At 40.4% G+C, this 6,000-nt stretch overlaps 1 pseudogene; it reads right to left on the bottom strand.

The window, feature by feature from the left end:
* Positions 1–4,592: 4,592 nt before the first annotated feature.
* The window catches only part of LOC147709253 (uncharacterized), a 50,801-nt pseudogene continuing 49,393 nt past the window's right edge, over positions 4,593–6,000 (bottom strand).

Genomic DNA, 6,000 nt, shown 5'->3' with positions numbered 1-6,000 from the left:
ACATACCTCATAAACACAGGGCTAGTGCAGCTCTGGGAATCACCCACCAGTAACGTCGCATTAAAAAAAAATAATGGGAGAGCGTTATATTGCTGTGGAAGGATCACTGAAAAAATATAGAATACAAAAATATAGACAAAAAAATATCGAAGTAAAAATATAGAAAGACAAAATATCGAAATCCTATCTACAAACAGGTAAGTACAAAAATATTGATTCAAAAATATCGAAAAAATATATATACTTAGTAAAAATATCGAATTTATTAAAATAACTTAAAAATAATTAAAAATTAATGAAATAATAACTATCATTAAATAAAACATACTTAAAAATACTTAAATAACTTAAAAATTATTAAATAATGAATTTAAGTAAAAAAATAATAAAAGTACAACTTGATTTTTTAACACATATATATATTAACATAATATATTTTAAAAATATACAACATTTATACTGTAGCATAGCAAGAGGTTAAAATGTACTATTACCACTCCAGCAACTGCAACAGTTGGATAGCGTAGGGGTAAAAATTACTATTCTCACTCCAGAGAGTGCAACAGTAGGGAAAGCATTGGATAGCGTAGGGGTAAAATGACTATTCCCACTCCAGAGGGTGCAACAGTAGGGAAAGCGTTGGATAGCGTAGGGATAAAAATTACTATTCCCACTCCAGAGGATACGACAGTAGGGAAAGCGTTGGATAGCGTAGGGGTAAAAATTACTATTCCCACTCCAGAGGGTGCAACAGTAGGGAAAGCGTTGGATAGCGTAGGGGTAAAAATTACTATTTCCACTCCAGAGGGTGCAACAGTAGGGAAAGCGTTGGATAGCGTAGGGGTAAAAATACAAATTATTTGCCAATTAACAATTAATTAAAAATAAATTAAAAATCAATACCAATAAATGAATAAAAATGATTAATTTAATTACAATTAAATTACTTACCACCCTATTCCCCAATAAACACACAACCCACTACAGAATTCAGTTTCACAAAAATTAAATAACATTAAGAAATACACTTTAAAAAAAATCGATATTATTAAAAATTCGAAATATCTTAATTACTATATTATATACTTCGATATTTTAACTTTCTATATTTTAAAAACCGATATTAAATTATTTCCCATCAAAACAATATTTTTTACCACTATATTCTGTCCATTCGATATTTTGTCCATTCTATATTTTTACTTCGATATTTGTGCCATTCTATATTTTTGAGTCGATATTATGTCTGTATACCCTGTGGAAGTGTGACCCAAAGACAGTGCATGTCTGCCGGAAGCTGCGCAAGTGCCACATTTGTTCCTTTTGCATCACAGCTGTACTTTTAAAAATATGTTTGCGTCATTCTGAACGCATGCACAGTTAGTAATGTGCTGGCCGTGTGTTCACACGATGTATTGCAAATCCGGGACTGCGTTCTTAAGTGGCCCCGCATCTCTGCACTAACTTAAAACACATTTGGGCAGCACATCACTGCCTTTATGTGCCCAAATGCTCACAGCCATTGTAAAACAGTGCTGGTGCATGAAAACTGCAAGTACCATTAGTATATTGCCACGAACTGCTCATGCGTCAGTGGTTTCAACAGAAGCATTCCGGGCACATAGGACCAGGCCATGGGAGGAAGATAATAGGGCTGGGCCAGCTCAGCCGTAAAACTACGGTTAGGAATTTGGTAGGGAGGAAGGGGTATTTAAAGGTGGGCACCGGGCATTTGTCTTATCTCAGTAAAAAGAGGTTGGAGGGTTTTGGACCAGAGTTCTACATCCTGTTTGAAAATTGCAAGGGTGATTCCATTTGGTCCCAGGACCCCTCCTTCCTGACTTTCCCAATTTTCCTTTTTATTGGCAGGATGTTATGCTATGGAGGTGGTATAGTCACCGTGTTTCTTCTGTTGGGAGAGGTGCTGTAATGCTCCCTTCTCACTGTGAAGTGCTGGCGGGGTCCCTCTTGTGTGTATGGTAGGTTTTGATCCAGTGGTCTGTGTGATGTGATCTTGGTAGAGGTGGCCCCCAAGATATATTGCCCAGTCTTCTTCTGAGATGTTGGATAAAACTCCCTCATGTGGCGGGCGGATGAGATTATTAACTGTTCCCCAGAATCTTGTGCTGTCTTTCTGGTTGCTGTCAGCATGTAAGTTTGTCCAGATCTCCTCCTCTCTATGTCTGTTGGCTGCCCATTTCAGTCTCTTAAACTATACTTTTTGCTGTTGCAATAGAATATGAGAAGCTTTGTCGGTTGTATTGTGGCACAGAGATCTTAATGTGTTGTAGGTCGTGACTTTGATGTTCTTAATTTGTGCTCTTTGAACTTTTGGGATGCACTCCATCCTGTTGTGGTTTCGGTGCACCTTTGGTTTAGTCGGGTAGCAAAGGACTCTGCTAAATTGTTGGTAAAGCACTCCCATCTCTCTATTTCACCTATTCCAGACCGTGTCTCAAGGAGAAGTGTAGCAGATTGCAAGAGACTCCCAATTGATGCTTGAGCAAATCTGATCCTCCTATAATTGATTGTGAAAATTGTGAAAATTGTTTCCGGGGCAGCCCGTGACCACTCAAACATGGGCGAAGTTGTTCCTAATGAGAACTCTTGAGGTCGATGGTCACTGTTGCGTTGAACGCCTAAGTGGAACAAGACAACCTGCTTGAAATGGGAAAGGGAGACAAAAGTGTAATCTAATGTCAAGCTTGTGGTTGAGGAGTAATGGGTGGCTGCCGGGGGGTTATCATCAGCATATCATCCATTGATTGCTCTAAGGTTGAGGTGTTTGAGATCCTCCAAAAGGCGTCAGCCTGTTCTACCTTAGTGTCCCAGTCTGCTTTTTTCCTGCGTTTGTATGACCTAGAGTGAAGTTTGGGTAGACACTTCATCTGCTGATGAGGAGCCTAATAGATGTAGATTTAAGTCACCAGTGAGGATAATATCTGCTGATCCCCCTTCGCTTATGCATGTCTCAAGGTGATCTACCAATTGCCGGACAGCCTTGATTTTCCTTTTTGGAATGAATGGAAACCTTAATTCGTATGATATCGGATATCCTGTTTTAGGTGTTGCAGACGGCGCAGATATTTTAATTGTGTTGGTTGCTGGGGAGGCCGGACCTACTGCGTGAGCTGAGATAATGCTTTTGATTGAGACAAAGCTGGCAAGTCCGCCATGTAGGTGACTGTATTTTGCCCCTCTGATGGTGAAGTGAAAAAGCGCAAGAAGCCTTGGTGGTGAGATGGATCTGCCAGCCAGGTTTCCTGCACTGCGATGATGTCAAATGATTGTTGGTAGGTGTTAAAGTCCAGGTCTGAAATCTTGCTGGGAAGTCCATTGATGTTCCTTGGGTTAGTTGTGATTTGATTCGGTCTTGTCAATTATTGCATACTTGACTATTGTTTGTCCTTGAGATCAATCTCAGGTCGTCATATAAGTGGAGTGGGTTATCAGACTTCAGGCAACTTTTATTTATGTCCACATAATCAATATAAGTGTACAATTATAAAGTGCACTGACAATGGTGGGAAATCTTCTAATGTTACAGATATTCGACTCTTGCAATTACGCCAGGGTGGATATAGCTACTACTGATCTGTGATTGTTTTTGGTGACCCATGACTGTCAGGTACATTTGTGCCTCAAATACTCACCCCTAAATCTTTTGGGGACAGAAGGTAGTCATTCTGAGAGTCATAATGGAAGTTCCATATCATTTCCTTTTCTTTGTTACATCTTTATTATTTCACTAGCAGCCCGTCCCGACGTTTTCCGGGTACGAATTGCTGCCGGCCAGTAGTATATTGTTTTGTAGGATTTTGTTTTGATAGCATTTCTTATCTGTGACAGGCCTGTGAAACGCTCAGAGTCACAGTGCACTGCTGATGCACTTAAGAGTGCGCGTTCAGTAGTTTGTGAACTCGAGTTTCCCTACTTTGATTTTCCTTGCAATATTATATAGCGCAAACTCGACAACATGGCATGAGCACAATTTACATTACAGAAGAACACATTCATTTGTGGTAGGCACGGGGAGACAAAGCGATTTGCCTGGAATCACAGGATGTTGAGCTGATGCCGAGATTCGAACGTAGCTCCCCAGCTCTAAAGTTCGTAATTCTAGAACTTGTTGCGGAAGGTGAGTCTAAAAGTGTATGTCGGTGCTGGCCATCAATGAGCGTTTTTCAAATGGGTGGTGGAAAAATATGAGTATGTTGCTGGAGATGTGGGCTGCCGTGCCACCAATGTACTTACCGGGGGAGGGTGAACACCCATTATTCTGCAACTTTCTTTCTGCATACCATCACTCCGCATACTTTCATTACAAAAGTACCATGACTCCGCAATGCCATTATAACGCATGGCATTCCATTTTATATGCTTTTACCACGCATACGTTTACAACGAAATTCGTTGTAAATGCATGAATGGTAAAAGCATGTTTTTTTAATGTTTAGATAAGGTAAGTATGGGGAAATAACACGCACAAATGCGTGGAATTTCCAGGTCCATTTTCAATTCCCCTCGGAAAAGGACTCGCTGCGCGACACTGCTGCGCAGTGTACGGCTGGCCCGAGCCCTAAAAACGACCATCAATCGCACATGGCAACACCCATTTCCACCGACGCTGCAGAATAGCGGTCACACTTTAAGATTCCAATAATTCGCACAAAGCTGCGGTAAATTTCCTCGACGGTGCACTGGAAAGTGTTATAATGCTGTAAGGACTTGTAGTGACTTAGAAAGATATATGAAGTAGAGATCTAGTTAAACAAATGCAGCGTAGTAACAGCTTACGCATAAAAAAGTTCCTGGATGCTCTTGTCTTTAAACGCAGAGTACTGAATGCCAAGACAGAAATGTCACTGTTCTAACACCACCCAAAAGACGAGCCCGCGTCGAGTAAGTGCGGCGATAGCTCCCAGTCGTTAGATGTGTAGAATATAAAAGGTCACAGTACCTGCTGAAAAGCTGAATTGCAAAATAGATGAGTTGAGACTTGTTGAGCTCTTCTTTCCCTTTAGGCTGCCGACTACGCCTGTGTACGATCCTTATAACAGCTGAAAGGATCCGGCAGGAGGCAGTTTGAAATGAGGAAAATCAGGTTTATTGGAGAATGAGAAGAACCCTTCCAAGGTCCCAGCCAATCCAGGTAACAGTCATCAGTCAATTGAATATACACAATTCCATCACCGGGGATACACTGACTGAAAATATAATCACCAGTAACCATGGGAGTGTGACATCAGGAAAAGCAAAGATCCAGAGATGCCACACATTTCCTTTTCTTTGTTATATCTTTATTATTTTATTTACACAAAACAAACTATTTCACACCACAAGTGGGAACTCATCCACAAATTCAGAACTTTAACTTACCAACATAAAGAAAAAAAAGTGAGACAAAGCCAGCAGAGGAGAGGAATGTCTGTGTGAGTCCACATCATAAAATATGGGGAGCATTAACAAATATGTAGGTGGCAAGAAAACGTATTTACCTGCATACAGACATCTTATCGTGGTCAGACACATAAAGATCCACTACTTAAAATGTAAGGTCACTGGGTGCCATTTTCACTTTCAGTCATTTTAAGACTGGTGGATTATAACATGCAGAAAGCACAGACCAACCAAACTTCACAGATACTGCATTTGTCTGCAAATATCTGCCCACTTGTGAGCACATCTCAAAAGCACATGCACAATGCAGCGACCTTGTGCTTAACATTGGCCGTTAAACGTAAATGCTGATGACTCCATGAATGAGTTCAAAATACATGGAAATTACCGCCTCAAGGTGAGAATACCATTGGGTTTCGGGTGATGAAATGCTTGCCTTACATACAGATTTGCTCTTGTTAAAAACATTTATTGAAACTTAACCTGTAGTGGTAGCCTCCATTCCCTTAACCAGTGTCAGGAAATATGAGACGTGTCTCAATTTTGTTATGGATTTTCGGGAAAGAAGGGAAAATAAGTGAACTAGTGTGGCCGAGTCAT

Source organism: Lissotriton vulgaris, chromosome 6 (assembly GCF_964263255.1).
Source record: "Lissotriton vulgaris chromosome 6, aLisVul1.2, whole genome shotgun sequence".
Lineage (NCBI taxonomy): Eukaryota > Metazoa > Chordata > Amphibia > Caudata > Salamandridae > Lissotriton > Lissotriton vulgaris.
The sequence above is the reverse complement of the archived record's forward strand: the minus strand, read 5'-3'. Positions and strand labels throughout refer to the sequence as shown.